Genomic DNA, 16,355 nt, shown 5'->3' with positions numbered 1-16,355 from the left:
GTGCCAAGTGCACTTATGGACATCCCAGAATTTTTAGGCGCAGCCAAGGTGTTGAGGGAATCTGTTTCAGGGGCCTTAGAATCACATGTGGTTCTTATGGCCTCTACGGGCTGTGACCTTCAGCGCTTACTGGGACGGTTTGCATCTGAGTGCGAAGCGTCTGGGATGAGACTCAGTACCTCCAAATCAGAGGCCGTGGTTCTCAGTCGTAAAAGGGTGGAGTGCTCCCTCCGGGTTGGGAATGAGGTCCTACCCCAGGTGGAGGAGTTTAGGTATCTTAGGTATGGTCACGAGTGAGGGAAAGTGGGAGCGTGAGGTCGACAGACGGATCGGCGCAGCCTCGGCAGTAATGCGGTCGCTGTAACGGACCGTCGTGGTTAAAAAAGCTTTCAATTTACCGGTCGATCAATGTTCCCACCCTCACCTATGGTCATGAGCTTTGGGTCATGACCGAAAGAATGACATCTCGGATACAGGCGGCTGAAATGAGTTTCCTCCGTAGGGTAGCTGGACTCACCCTAAGAGATAGGGTGAGGAGCTCAGTCATCCGGGAGGGCTCAGAGTAGACAGTGCGGGGCTGCAAGTCTTTCCAGTTCCAGTTAAAAGCCCGGCTCCTCATGAATTTAGGTCTGGTCCGATGGTCCTGAGCTTTGAGTCAGCACGGAAAAGATAAGATTGTGGGTAAAAGCAGCTGAAATGACTTTGTTTTGTGGTGCGGCTGGACTTTCTCTTGGGGGGGGTCGGGGGGGGGGGGCTGTGTCATCCGCGAGGAAATTGGACAAAAGCCACTGCAGAAATTTCATGTCAGTGTGAAGAATGTAGAAAGGAGCCATGCAAAAAGGGAAACAATCTGGAGTTATATTACACCGAAGTTGTTGCTATTATGAGCCATGCATTCATGTACTCTTAGACTATTCTTAAACCGAAGGAGTGCATCAGGGGGCATCCGGATTTGAACCGGAGACCTCTTGATCTGCAGTCAAATGCTCTACCACTGAGCTATACCCCCTCAAACACACCAAACATGCTTACACGATGGGAACTAAGTTCTGCATATGCACTAAACCAGCACACATCCTCATCGTGACTGGGAGAATTGAACCAACAAAGGTTGACTTCTTGATGGGTCATCGAGGTTTAAAAGGTTCACTTAAACAAGTTATTCCTTGTGCACTAGTTTCAGCCACACATTGGGCGGTTCAGCACTTTTGGTGATACATCGTCAAGATTTCTTTCCTGTGGAAAATTGTGCAACATGCGGAAAACATTTCATTGATGAAGTGGAATCGATGCCTGCATTCTCCAAATGGTATATTGTGTCTTTTTCCTGCTAAAAAAGCATTCTCCATCTCCAACATCGTACCTGATACTTTGATTAATTGCATTCTAATGATGTTTCCTAAAAACACAGGTGGTGTCAAAACTACTGCATTGGTATAGTCCCATGAGGATGGGATTCAAACCCATGCACGCAGAACACAATGGATTAGCAGTCCAGCACCTTAACCTCTCGGTCACCTCATCTCCTGCAGGACCTTTGTTAACATGGTCTTGTTGACTGAAAATGAGTCCCAACATCTGAATTAGTGTTTGGTAATGCAGAAACTGTGGTAGCCTAGTTAGAACCCAACCTTAAACTCCAGGTTATTTTGTTGAATGGCTAGTGGCGCAGTGGATGACGTGTTGTCTACGGGTTAGACAGCTGTAATCATATCGTGGTTCGTACTCATTGTTGTGTCCGCACCAACCCTGGGTCATGGCAGGTGTGTGTTGCTTTTGTTATTGTCTTGTCTAAAAAGTACTTTTCTCTCAACCCAATTGTAGTCTTGGCGAAACAGTGACAATCCAGAAGCTAACCTTAAATGACAGGTCCTTTTGTTGTACGAATAGTGGGGCAAAGGATAACTCATCTCAGAAGATTCAAGTTTCAACTCCTGGCTAGCTAGCAAATCTTTTCAATTAACCAGACTCTAAAATTCAATTTTTGCTCGCAGACGAATTAGAAGCAACTGGGAGCAGCAATCAGCACCTTCGAGTCAGAGTTTTTGGTTCTTTCCCGGAAAAGGATAACTCTGCTCATGAGGTGCTCGGGTGTGTTGTACAATCTGACAGTCCTTTGCTGCCAAATCATTCCAGTCGTGGATAATGGACCTGACCAGGAAAATGCCAGCTGTGGGATTTCAACCAGTGCCCGCTGAGCAAAAGGAGCCTTCATCTGGTGCTTTAGACCACTCATCCACACAACCTAAAACGGTGCCCTGATCAGGAAAAAACTGTGACCTTGTGAGGTTCGCTGACAATGGAGGACACTGAAAAGGAGCCGCACAAAGCAGGGTACCTGCACTGTTTACCTGTCCGTTGACCAGGTTGCAGATGGATTGTCTTTGTTCCTTTTGACAATCCACATTTTAACACCCCATTATTGAAAGACGTAACGACCATCAGGAGGAGTGAGGTTTATTGTGAGGACCTTTAGAACTCCAGTCCAACGCTCTCCCAAGTGGGCTATTTTAGCTGCGATGGGGGGTTCTGCTTTTTCAGTCGGGGCCTAAAGTGGGGGAAGAGTGAAGCTGTGTCTGTGCCATGTACTGCCGTCTTCGCCGACATGGCCTCGGTACTGTGGGCGACGAGTTCGCCTCCAGGTGGGAGGTTGACGATCTGGCGACTCTATCTCCAGTCAAAACCTAGCCAAATGTCAATTCCCTGACCGGGAATCGAACCCGGGCCGCAGCGGTGAAAGCGCTGAATCCTAGCCACTAGACCACCAGGGACTGCGTTAGGTTTGCACTCAGAAAGGCAGAGTCTGTGTCGCTTTGACGTAGTCCAGCAAAGGAACCAAAATAGTTATAAGACTGGACCTTCTCTGCCAATGCTGCAACAGCAGGGGAATTAGCTCAAATGGTAGAGCGCTCGCTTCGCATGTGAGGGGGAGCGGGATCAATGCCCGCATTCTCCAAAAGCTCTTTTGTTTTTTGTGATTAAATGTTCCCAAGTACCAAACACTAATCCGGGCCCCAATCCCGATATCTAGGCCAAATACAGCCATAGGTATCACTTTGTCTTGTCTTGCTGTGGGATCAATGCCCGCAGTCTTCTAGGAGTTCTTTGCCTTTTGTAAAAGCGATGTTACGATCGGAAATGAGTCCAGGATCGATCCACGTGGTAGACCCGCGTCCGATTCCCGGCCAATGCAACAGGGCTGTTTTCATACCTTTCATCGTGAAAAAAAGTGCCAAGACCGTTTTCAGGACCAACTGATGACCTCTGAATTCGATCAGAAACGTCACACCTCTCGACCTGAGACTCTCCACCTGAGACTCTCCACCACAAGACTTGATTATCTAATCCAAATTCTGTCAATAGTGGCATTCTCAGCCACAACCTCGATGAGACGCCGTCGAACGCTCGGCCGTACTCACTAGCCTCAGAACAGCAAGACCTTCGATAGCTCAGTTGGAAGAGCGGCGTACTGAAGTGGTTCAAGCTGGCATCCTTATGTAGCTGGTTCAAGTCCGGCTCGAAGGACAATCCCTTTGCTCATGTTATGTCTGCCAGGAAAAAATGGCAATACCGTCTTGTCTGAAGGACCTCCGCTTCCCTGTCCATGGAGTTGGACTTGAGTCTTTGTCACGCAGTCTGAAATTGGCAAACTGAGAAATTCTGATTGAGTGATCAATGCAGTTTGTCTATTTGAATACATTTCATCTCAACTCCTGTTGGAAAAGGACAGCCATTTCCGTGAGAACACAAGACCCCTGGATTGTACCCAAAAATACTTTGTGCTCATCAAAGAGGAAAGTTGGTGTCCTGGTTTGCAAAGCCTCCATTGTTACGCCAGAAGGTGCCAGTCACATCCAAAACAAAGGGTTCCATGGTGTAATGGTTAGCACTCTGGACCCTGAATCCAGTGATCCAAGTTCAAGTCTTGGTGGAACCTACTTGCCTTGCAGCAATCGAGTGTTTGGACTGTGTCTTCCTTTAACAGTAAGAGTATGATGACTTATTGACTTACTCTACAAATCAGTGGTAACCGTGGATCAGGATGAGGTCCCCAAACGACGCCAATGTCTGTGACAGCTGATGTCAAGGATCAGCTGATCAGAAGATACTTGGTTTGTGTGCGGGGCCACAAGTCTTTCCAGTTCCAGTTAAAAGCCAGGCTCCTCATATAGTTTCCATAGAGTACCAAGGGATTGTCCTGTTGCCCTCGTATATTGAGGGCAAAAAGGAGGCGTTTGCAAGTGGACCTCAGACCTGGTCACCTGAACAGGGACTTGAATCCCGGACACTCAGATCAAAAGTTTCATGTTCGGGTGACCGGCTCAACCTTTGTCGTGTCTGACCATGAACTCTTTTTGTCCAGAAGATATTTGGCTTGTCCATGTGGGTAGTTTAAGACCTCAGTCCATCTTGGAGGTGGACATTTCGGGACCAGGGCCACTTCATCTCTGCAAGGACACGTAGAGTATGCCAGAAGATTTCTCTGCCAATGCTGCAACAGCAGGGGAATTAGCTCAAATTGTAGAGCGCTCGCTTTGCATGTGAGAGGTAGTGGGTTCAATGCCCGCATTCTCCAAAACCTCTTTTGTTTTTTGTGATTAAATGTTCCCAAGTACCAAACACTAATCCGGGCCCCAATCCCAATATCTAGGCCAAATACAGCCATAGGTATCACCCTAAACCCAGTCCTAACTGCATTCTCCTGTCCAGCACCTTGTCTTGTCTTGTTTGGGATCAATGCCCACAGTCTCCAAGGAGTTCTTCACCTTTTGTAGAAGAGATGTTGGGATTGGATCTACCCCTTAGCATCCGACAAATACCCCAAACCAGGGGAATTACCTCAAATGGTAAAGTGCTTGCTTAGCATGCGAGATGCAGCAGAATCGATACCCGCATTCTCCAAGGAATCCTTTGTATTTTGTAAAAGAGATGTGGGATCGGAAATGAGTCCAGGATCTATCCATCAGCGTCAGACAAATACCCCAAACCTCATCCTGGCCGCGTTCTCTAGACCAGTCTCTTGTCATGTAATAGTGAAGAAACCGAGTCCGTGAGTTATTGTTCCCAAATAGCGCTTCAAGATGACCCCAACCATTCCACCGAGGCCGAAGACAAATCCTCTCTCCAGTAAAAACCTATCCAAATGTCAATTCCCTGACCGGGAATCGAAAACCGGGCCGCGGCGGTGAGAGCACCGAACCCTAGCCACTAGACCACCAGTTATTTTGTAAAACAGGGAATAGAAAGCCCATGTTTCCACCCAGTTTTAAACAGGGGGCCTTATGCGTGTGAGGCAAACGGGATAACCACTAATTTATGGAAACCCGGAGTGGAGGAGGGGGGGGGGGGGGAGTTATAAGAGTACTGGCGAAACTCAGAAAGCAGTGGCCAAACAATGAAACATGATGATGTGTCCAAAGTGGGGGCAGATTGACAATTGTCCAAATGGACCAAGATCTCTCCTTTGTAGGGAGAATTTTAGTTCACATAAGATGTTCCAGAAATAATGGGCTTTTCTTCAACAAAATGTTTTTGAATCAGAAATCTTGTTGTGTTGAAGAAATTCCCATCCTTTCTAATGTCATGTGTAGTACACATGTGACATGTACTACAATGCTCCCTACAAAGGCAAAACCCTTGTGATTTTGGACATTTGGGCTAACAAAACAGACCACATTAGCAGGACAAAAGAGGTTGTCTTGACATTTCAATGAAATTGTCTATGTGTTGGGGAAGAGATCTGACCCCCACTGGAGGAGTTCAAGGTACCTTGGCGTCTTGTTCTTGGCATCTAACATGACAGTTTACCAGTTGATCTATGTTGGATGCTCCACTGGTCCGCCACAGTGATGTGGGAGCTGAGCCCAAAGGCAGAGCTCTGGTCCCATGGTCCTGAGCTTTGAGTCAGCACGGAAAAGATAAGATCGTGGGTAAAAGCAGCTGAAATGACTTTGTTTTGTGGTGCGGCTGGACTTTCTCTTAGACGTGGGGGGTCGGGGGGGGGGGGGGGGGGGGTTCTTCCGCGAGGAAATTGGACAAAAGCCACTGCAGAAATTTCATGTCAGTGTGAAGAATGTAGAAAGGAGCCATGCAAAAAGGGAAACAATCTGGAGTTATATTACACCGAAGTTGTTGCTATTATGAGCCATGCATTCATGTACTCTTAGACTATTCTTAAACCGAAGGAGTGCATCAGGGGGCATCCGGATTTGAACCGGAGACCTCTTGATCTGCAGTCAAATGCTCTACCACTGAGCTATACCCCCTCAAACACACCAAACATGCTTACACGATGGGAACTAAGTTCTGCATATGCACTAAACCAGCACACATCCTCATCGTGACTGGGAGAATTGAACCAACAAAGGTTGACTTCTTGATGGGTCATCGAGGTTTAAAAGGTTCACTTAAACAAGTTATTCCTTGTGCACTAGTTTCAGCCACACATTGGGCGGTTCAGCACTTTTGGTGATACATCGTCAAGATTTCTTTCCTGTGGAAAATTGTGCAACATGCGGAAAACATTTCATTGATGAAGTGGAATCGATGCCTGCATTCTCCAAATGGTATATTGTGTCTTTTTCCTGCTAAAAAAGCATTCTCCATCTCCAACATCGTACCTGATACTTTGATTAATTGCATTCTAATGATGTTTCCTAAAAACACAGGTGGTGTCAAAACTACTGCATTGGTATAGTCCCATGAGGATGGGATTCAAACCCATGCACGCAGAACACAATGGATTAGCAGTCCAGCACCTTAACCTCTCGGTCACCTCATCTCCTGCAGGACCTTTGTTGACATGGTCTTGTTGACTGAAAATGAGTCCCAACATCTGAATTAGTGTTTGGTAATGCAGAAACTGTGGTAGCCTAGTTAGAACCTGTGATGGAAAATTTTATATTTCACCGGTATAACATAGGTTACACATTGTTTGAATTACTTTACGGCCTTTTGTAGAGCTTCAACATTTGCATCCGAGCACATCCTGCTGTCCCTTCAAAGATGGTGGCACAGCAGGAGGCTATCTGTAACCTGGGGTTAGGGACAGTGTCGGGGCAGTGTCGGAGGAGATCATTCTTTGATCAAAGCTTTACCTTCATGGGATAAGGGGACATCAGGATGTCCCACCAAATGGCTGACCCTCGGAGGTTGTCTCGCATGGGTGTGACAAACCGTGCCAGAAGATTGGGTGTGTAGACTAACCCCCATACATGAGGGTGGCATCGGGGGAGTGACAAGAATGTCTCTTTTCTATTGTAATGTAAATCATTTGCATGCTATGGAGTATAAAAGTTCCCGCCAAGAGGCCACTCTTGGCCAGACACCTACAGACCGCCATGCATACTGTATGTTGTCTGACCCCTTTGTTTTGCAAAGGTAATAAAAACTGCCAGAGCTATGTATTTATTTCAGGCATTCTCTATCCTACTTAGGATGATAGAAATTTTTTCCACAACAATTTGGTGTCAGAAGTGGGATTCCTTGGCTGATTGGATCTGGACCTGTGGCGGACAGCGACTGATCATCCTGGAATTATTTTTTTCCTCCAGCCTCTCTGTCAGTGACATTCAGAGATTTTCAGGGCTGACCGTCCAGGATTCCAGACCATCACCACTGGAATCTCTTATCAAGAGTGGAACTACGTTTTTTTTGATGGTGAGAATCCTGAAATAATTACTATATTTGAGCATTAGTTGCATGTTTATATGTAAGTGTTGTAGTGTTTCCCATATGCACATTTGGTCACTTGTCGGTACGGATAAGATCTCTGGAACATGAGTGAATCGCGTATCAGAGTATACTGGGTATACTTTCATGCTAATAAGATCTCAGTAACAACATTGAGTGAGTTACGCATGGTATGGGCGGACAAGACCTCAATAATATAAAAAATAAACCAAAAAAATTGTGAGTGAGTCGCGCACCATTGCGCGAACAAGACCTCTGTAACAACAAAGAGTGAGTTGCGCTTGTAGCTGTTTTGTGCTGATGAGACCTCAGTAATAGATTAATAGATAGTAATAGATTAGACAATAGGAGTGAATCATGCACAATTGTATATTGGATATAAATTAATGCAAACAAAATCTTGAAGTGATAAAGAGTGGATTACGCATTATTCATTGGATACAGCTCGGCTTTGTCGTGGATTGTGCCGAAGGAACAACACGGATTCGGGGTGACGACCTTGTCTTAAGGGAATTGTGCACAACCGAGTGACATCTGTAAATATGGGAAATCTGGTAAACAAGCAACTATAGGTAAAGAAAAAAAAATGAGGAAAGCATGCATAAAAAAAACACTAATATGGGGAACTTTTGAGAACAAGAGAAAGTGAGTTAAACAAAATAGATAAGTGAGATTTTTGTTGGGAAAAATGGTGATAAGGGAAAACATCACATTGCATTGTTTAAAAGAAAAATAATTAATTGAGAGAAAATCAAAGAGCAGTCAAGAATTATGTTTAGGGCATGGACTCTTTGGGGGAAAAAATGAAAAAGGCTAAAAACCATTGAGGGCAGAGAGCACGGCTTGCAACTAAGACTTGTAATGATGATCGTTACATAGATGATGAAGATCTGCAACACACACTGACATGAAAAGAACAGACAAGACTTCTCAGAATAGGTCTTCCTTCTCTTTCTCCTACAGTGCCTCAGTGTCTCAGAGTGGACCGTGATCTTGATCGCACACCTCCACCCTTGCTCTGCCAACAACCTGACAACAACATCCTGATACAACAACATGCACGATGAGTCCAATATCATCAGCCATGCCATTATGTCCAGTTTCATCTTCACCAAGACCTGAAGAAGATCCAACACATGAGCTGTGTTCTAACTGCAAACGATCCCTTCCAGACATGCATTGTCGCTCGTATCCAAACGGATGCTTAGCAAGTATCCTGTGACTGATGGTGGAGACCATGAGTGGGACAATGGTGTAAGGAAGGCGTGTGGGGAGGCCATAACAGCCCTGCTTGTGTTTAGTGAAGTTGTCCCACTTTCCCTGACCACTGAAGAGTTCTGCAGATGTTTGCTGACATGGTGTTCACGGTGACGACAATCACATCACCAGCCACTAAAGCGGAATGTGGCCGAATTAGAACTGGATGGATCTCACTTTTGACCGGATGGATCACACCTTTGATGCAAGGACAAGCCATGTACCAGAATCCATGGGTGGCAACAAATGGCCACCTGCAAGGAGGACATCCAGAGAAGAGACTGGGACAGCAATATGACCCTGGCATGTGCAGCAAAAGGAGACTTTGGACCAAAGACTTGATGGAGAACTTTCTTAACAAGCAAGGTGGAAGGAAGCAAGGAGGTGGGGCGTGATGGGATCATGCCTACTCTGACTCATCTGATGCCAAGGATGATACTGAAGTTGACAGTAACACACACACACACACACACATCTATATGCTCTGTCCTTCTTCCTTTTGTTTAGAGTCTTGGCTTAAATCAGCCCCTCTTGCTGATAACTATGTAGAATATGATCTACTTCTCTCTTTTAGAATATGCTATAAGACGACATAGTATACAAAATATGGTTATTTCTTTTCCTTTCTGATGAAACACACTTACTAAGAGTGACAAATTCCTAACCTCTACAAAGTTGAATGGCAATTATGTTAACTTCGTTGGCCAATCAGGTGAAGTGGACCAAAGACAAGTCACCATTGGATTTTCTGTTTCAGAGAAAATTCAACTTCAAAAATTAAATTTGTTGGCATATGGTGCAAAGGACCAAATGGCCTATTTTCTAATTCAGATGGAGGTGAAGTTGTAAAAACTTACACTGACCCTGATGTTCACACTTTGGTGAAGCAAGAGGCCAATCAGCTGTATGCATATCAAAGGAAGATGCAAACTGGTGACATGAGTGCTCAACTGGTGGAGGAGGTTAAGAATGTACTTTCTCACGCATACACACACACACACAATTAATGCAAATTGATGCTCTGCAAGGTCTTCAATGCACATCATACCTTTCTATGGTGATGAGAAATTTGATAAAAGATATGAACATAGGGATAGCTGTTAGGGGAATGTTTATCTCACAAATATTTTGTTCTGGGCATAAGTGCTGCCTTGATGCACATTTGGGGTACTCAGGTACCATTTTTTTGACGTCAATGATTCCATTCCTCATGGGTCTCTATCTAAAAGAGACACAGTGACAAATGGAATATTGTGGGCCTTTTTTTTGTACAAGCATGCTATATTACATTCGATTGGGAATGCACAAACAATTTGTTAATTTTTTACAGTCCTAAAATTGAATTTTTTGAAAAGTATTTTCGGCAAAAATACATTCAGAAAGGACTGTCCAGCTGGTTTTTCATTGTTGTGTTGTCTTGTTTGTCTGTGTGAGTGTGAATGTGAGGCTGAAGCCATCCTTGACCATCACTTTGGGAAATACAGAACAAACCCAATGATTAGTTTACTAATAGACACATGCAAAGAACATATTAGGCTGTTCTGCTCTTTTAGCATCAAGAGGCATAAATTAAATCTGCTAAAATGTAGATAGTTCATTTAGGGTATGCAGAACCATCTAAAAATTAGCTATTACGAAAAAGGCCTTGTAAATTAGGACAATCCGACTTTCAAAGGAACTTGGACCTTTTAAGTGTTGCAAATGACATCCTGACATGACGACTATGAGTGCGACACACCGACAGCAGGGTTCTTCATGGGGGACAGTGGACTGTGACAAAAATTTAAATTGACTGAAATTTAAATGTGATTGTTCTTTCAGGGTTGTTCTTGTGTTGTGGAGAGACATCAACTACTATGAACTATTCCAGCCTAACCTTCATTGTTCCACATTAGGAAAGCACATTCTCCTGGAGGAGGAGAAGACATGTCATATATGGCCGAAACGTGACATCTTTTTTGTTGAAAACTGTTTAACAGTACTAACATGTACTAACATTAACACTGTAACACTTGAAGTCATTCACACACCTGGCAGGGTGTGTCATCATTTTAACTTCAGTTTGATCCACAGGACACTTCTTCAGGATCCAGAGTTTGAATTGGTGTAACTTTGTTTGATGTTGTCCAGCTTCACAGATTACTGTTTGCAGATGTATAAAAAAGATAACCATCATTTGATTTTACAGGGAACTGCCAATGCTTTTAAAAGTTGACACATGGGAAGTACATGTGTCAAAAGGGGGGAGATTGCGATTTTGTTGAGTAATCATGGTTAACAATTGGACATGATATATTTTTTGTTACTATAATTGGTTTCTCCAAAACCAAAGTGAGTGAAACAAAGGTAGGTATGAGTTCCAACATTAGAGGTTGATAATGATCAGTGATCAGCAGTAGTAATGACACTCCATTGATTGCACAACACGCTGAAGACTTTGGTAAGTTACTGTATCTTGTTTTTTCTTTACTATATTACTGTATTTGGCACTTTGCCTTCCATAGTGCCAATGTGTCAAATGGTTCTTTGAAACCCAAATTTCCAGCTGTGAGCAAGGAACACTACTACAGTGTGACAATGCAAATTCAGGCAGAGACCAGAGGGTGTGTTGGTTTAAATTCAGTGAAACCTTGTATTGTTTGGAAAAAACTTAAATGCAGAGGGTGGATGTTAAAATTAAAGTTAAAATTGATATTGGTGACATGATGGCAGAGTGGTTAGCACTGCTGTCTCACAGCAAGAAGGTTTGGGAACCTTTCTGTGTGGAGTTTCATGTTCTCCTCATGCTTACGTGGGCTTTCTCCTGACAATTTGAAAATTTTAAGGTTCATTTACAATCAACGTCAATGGCCAAAATATGAACAAAGTGTCGTATTCAGTCAGACACTACATGATGGTTGCCTACTGCTCTTAGGTTGCCTACTGCTCTCGAGATTAGTCATGTGTAGGGAACACATCTGACATGTATCACGTAGATGGTAAAATGTTGTGTTGCTCATTCATTTCTTTCTATGTTCTCGGTGGGTGTCGAGTGACCTGACATCTGTTGGCCCTGGGGGCCATGGAGAGGACGTGTTGGAGTTCCAGCAGAGGCAAGACTCCACTGTCAGCGTGGTCATATGAGAGACCTGCACACAGATCGGTCAAGGCAGAAAGACACTACCTGAACACTAGAGGACTACAACTACAACGACAACCAGAACGGAAGAAATGTCCATGACGCACTCAACCTTCTCGACTGCATGTTTGGATGGAGTCCACGAGTTCGCACCGCAAGCTCCTGCAGCCTAAGAACAAGTGCTACAATCAAGAGGATTGGCTGGCTGACTGACTGACTGATTGAATACAACATGGTAGAACAACAGCAAGCCATCAACAGAGGCACAAGGACTTCGACATGATTTGGCAATCTAACATCTCAAATCATACACATCATGTTTACCACATCGTTGATGCCATACGGACAGCATCTACCACAGAAGTTGAAGACAAACACTTTAAGACACCTGGACATCCATTCGTCTTTTTCCCGTGTTGCTTAGTCCCACTGGGATTGCGGGTAGGCTGGAGTCTATCCCGGTTGACTATATTTCACAGGTATAACATAGGTTACACATTGTGTGAATTACTTTAAGGCCTTTTGTAGAGCTTCAACATTTGCATCCGAGCACATCCTGCTGTCCCTTCAAAGATGGTGGCACAGCAGGAGGCTATCTGTAACCTGGGGTTAGGGACAGTGTCGGGGCAGTGTCAGATGAGTCATTCTTTGATCAAAGCTTTACCTTCATGGGATAAGGGGACATCAGGATGTCCCACCAAATGGCTGACCCTAGGAGGTTGTCTCGCATGGGTGTGACAAACCGTGCCAGAAGATTGGGTGTGTAGACTAACCCCCATACATGAGGGTGGCATCGGGGGAGTGACAAGAAAGTCTCTTTTCTCTTGTAATGTAATTCATTTGCATGCTATGGAGTATAAAAGTTCCCGCCAAGAGGCCACTCTTGGCCAGACACCTACAGACCGCCATGCATACTGTGTGTTGTCTGACCCCTTTGTTTTGCAAAGGTAATAAAAACTGCCAGAGCTATGTATTTATTTCAGGCATTCTCTATCCTACTTAGGATGATAGAATTTTTTTCCACAACACCACGAGGGCCAACTTTGTCAAGCGACAGCTGACGGGATTTCCTTTTCCCTCCTGGCTTGAGCAATTGGACTTTGGGCAAGGTTCCGGACCCAGGGATTGGACGGAGAAGTGGATGCGCGTCCGTGAGTGGAACCGCGGCTTTCACCTCTGTTTTGTGGACAAGCACTGACTCTTCGGGAACTTTGGGACACTTGCGGGGTGGGGGGTACACTTTCGGGATTAATTTGGGTGTTTCATGGTTGTCTTTGTTGGCGGGTGGGACGTTGAGTTAGTTAGTTGGTTAGTTAGTTAGGTTGGTTGGGAGGGGATGACATGCGGGGTTGGTTTTGGTGTAATTAAACTGCCGTGGTGTGGCAACCCAACATTTTCGACAGTTTCCTTTTTTTTTCTTATAGCTGATATCCACTCCCCCCGCGACCTTCCTTTTTGCGTTGTAGCCTCGTTACCTCCATAGGAGGCCGCGATCGTTACAAAGTTGAGTAGCAAAGCAAAAAGGCGTGTATGGTACTCGCAGACAAGTCCTACTGATACAAAGTGGTTTGGAGGTCAGGGGTCTAATGACCTGGAAGCTGTTGATAATAGTTCATATAAAAAATACATATAAAATCCTAGCAGAGTTGAGTAGCAAAGTAAAAAGGCATGTATGGTACTAGGAAACCATTCCTACTGATACAAAGTGGTTTGGAGGTCAAAGATCACATGACCTGGAAGCTATTGATAATGATTTGTGTAAAAAAATAATCACGAATCCTAGTAAAGTTAAGTACCAAATCAAAAAGGTGTGTATGGTACTAACAGACAATTCCTTCTGATACAAAGTGGTTTGTAGGTCAAAGGTCATATGACCTGGAAGGTATTGATAATGACTTGTGTAACAAATTCATATTAAATCTGATTAAACATTATTTGAAAAACAAAAAGGTGTGCATAGTACTACGAGGCCAGTTTTCACATGAAATGGATTTATTGTAAGTCATTCAAAATATTAGCCCAATAATTCAATGAATACATTTGTCAATGATTTTTTTATGCAGCATAGCACGTGCATAACAGCCAAATTTCACAGATGGAGTTAATATACTGCTTTTTAATACTCCAGCAATACTTTGTGCAGAAGGTATTAACACAGTAACCCAAAGTTCAGCAGCTGGACAGGGCAGCACAGGACATGAGATGGGGACAATGAAAACAATCCGACAAATGGTGTCCCTTTAGCAGTTCCAGTTGTTTTGAGGATACAGGCTGTCAACCAGTCTGGTGGCCCTGGAGCAAATAGACCAGTGTCTTTTCCCTGAAGGCAGCGAGAACACCACTCAAATAATTAATCTATTATAGCTCACCAACAGTGACAAGGTATGCATTGTAATATTAATACAAGGTGATTAACATAAAGTGATTTGAAGTGCCAAGGTCGCATGGCCTGCATGCTATAATACAAAATCTTTCAATTTTTAATGTTAAAATGTCATATGAAGCCCAATAAAATATAAAACTTCTAAAAATGGGCTTCAGAATCAGAAAAGGTTTATTGCCATGTATGATCAAACACATACGAGGAATTTGTTTTGGTATAGTAGGTGCAGACACATCTATTTAACATCTGTTTTTTGTTTGTTATTCCGGAAGTGCAGTCTGATTGTCCAAACTGAGCGTTAATGTAACATATACAATGAAAGTGTCAAAGTGGCAGGATGAGGCAGAGGTGGGGTGTGAAGAGTGTCAGGTGGGGTTCCGGGCTTTGTTGATGAGACTGACAGCAGACGGGAAGAAACTGTTCTTGTGGCGTGAGGTTTTGGTCCTGATGGGCCGCAGCCTCCTGCCAGAGGGGAGCGTCTCGAAGAGTCTGTGTCCGGGGTGAGAGGGATCGGCCACAATCCTTTCTGCACACCTCAGGGTCCTGGAGGCGTACAGATCTGGAGGGACGGAAAATTGCAGCCAATCACCTTCTCTGCACACCGAATTATTTCTGGTGTGATTTAATTTTTTTTTTTTAGCAAACTCTCTTCAATGGAATAGAAATGAATGGAAATTTATTGACGGTCCCTAGTCCGAACAAGCGGCATAGAGGGCGGGACTTCCGTGTGAGCTCCCCGCAGCAGGAGAGAGCAGCCCGGCCGGCACAGTGAGGGGAACGACCGCCGTTTCTATGGAGGAGAATATCCAACGTGAAACTAACTTCACCACGGTGTCACAGATTTCGGTTTTCCTGAGCGAAAGCCTTCATCTGGTGCTTTAGATCGATGGATGAAAACTATCCTCTGCTATGAATGCCATGTCACCCTGCTTATTTATGACAGTTTTGAACTGGGGACCTTTCACAGGTTAGGGGCACATGGTTACCACAACACTATGGAAATCATATGAAGTGCTGAGCTTTGAACAGGATTGGTGAAATAATGCCAGTCTGAGTGGCCACAAGTGAGAATTATTCCTTGTGCGCATTTCCTTGTGGTCTTTTCCCTTAATGTATATATAGAAATAAACATAAAAATGAAATCTATAGGAACATTAATAAAAACTAAAATAAGCATGTGTAAAACTATAAAAAACATTTGGTTAAGATCCAAAATAAAAGGTATAGGGTATAAAATAATCATTAAATAAAAGTCAAGTTCAAAAGTTAAAAAAAGAGTATACTAGGAGCAAGAGTTAAAAGCCAAATTAAATAGGCGGGTTTTGAGCCTATTTGTAAAAATCTCAACGTTCTCTACGGCCCTCAGGTCCTCCAGCAGGCTGTTCCACAAACGGGGCCATAAAACTGGAAAGATGCCTCATCGTGTGTGTCCATGTTTTAACTCTGGAAATACATAACAGGCCGGTGTCGGAGGACCTGAGGGTCCGCGAGGGTTCGTAACTTATAAGTAATTCAGAAAGATAAGAAGGCCCACAACCCCTAAGACATTTAAAAACCATTACGAGAACCTTCAAATCGAACCTGAAACATACACGGAGCCAATGCAGTGATTTTAGAAGCGGTGTAATATGCGCCTGCCTTCTGGTCCTCGTCAGCACACATGCATCAAAAGTTGTTCTGTAAAAGTTGTAGACTTGTGATGTTTCTTTTAGGAAGACCAGAAAGCAGGGCATTGCAATAGTCAATACGACTGGAAATAAAAGCATGCATCAGCATCTCTCTCTAGCTTCTGGATTGTTGCTTTTTTCTTGTCTTGCCAAATAGGACCTCTCTCTCGAACCCATTTTACTCTTGGCAAAACAGTGACAATCCAGATCCTAACCTCAAACTACTGCTATTTTTGTT

General features: G+C 44.0%; 4 non-coding genes across 4 annotated transcripts; 1 reads left to right on the top strand and 3 right to left on the bottom strand.

The window, feature by feature from the left end:
- Nucleotides 1–937: 937 nt before the first annotated feature.
- trnac-gca (transfer RNA cysteine (anticodon GCA)) lies at nucleotides 938–1,009 on the bottom strand. Its single transcript has one exon. It is a non-coding gene; the product is annotated as a tRNA-Cys (tRNA).
- Nucleotides 1,010–2,699: 1,690 nt separating this feature from the next.
- Nucleotides 2,700–2,771, bottom strand: trnae-uuc (transfer RNA glutamic acid (anticodon UUC)). Its single transcript has one exon. It is a non-coding gene; the product is annotated as a tRNA-Glu (tRNA).
- A 1,094-nt stretch (nucleotides 2,772–3,865) lies between these two features.
- trnaq-cug (transfer RNA glutamine (anticodon CUG)) lies at nucleotides 3,866–3,937 on the top strand. Its single transcript has one exon. It is a non-coding gene; the product is annotated as a tRNA-Gln (tRNA).
- A 2,257-nt stretch (nucleotides 3,938–6,194) lies between these two features.
- On the bottom strand, nucleotides 6,195–6,266 carry trnac-gca (transfer RNA cysteine (anticodon GCA)). The gene has a single exon. It is a non-coding gene; the product is annotated as a tRNA-Cys (tRNA).
- Nucleotides 6,267–16,355: the final 10,089 nt, after the last annotated feature.

Source organism: Doryrhamphus excisus, unplaced genomic scaffold (genome assembly GCF_030265055.1).
Source record: "Doryrhamphus excisus isolate RoL2022-K1 unplaced genomic scaffold, RoL_Dexc_1.0 HiC_scaffold_24, whole genome shotgun sequence".
NCBI lineage: Eukaryota > Metazoa > Chordata > Actinopteri > Syngnathiformes > Syngnathidae > Doryrhamphus > Doryrhamphus excisus.
This window is presented reverse-complemented; position numbering and strand designations above follow the sequence as displayed.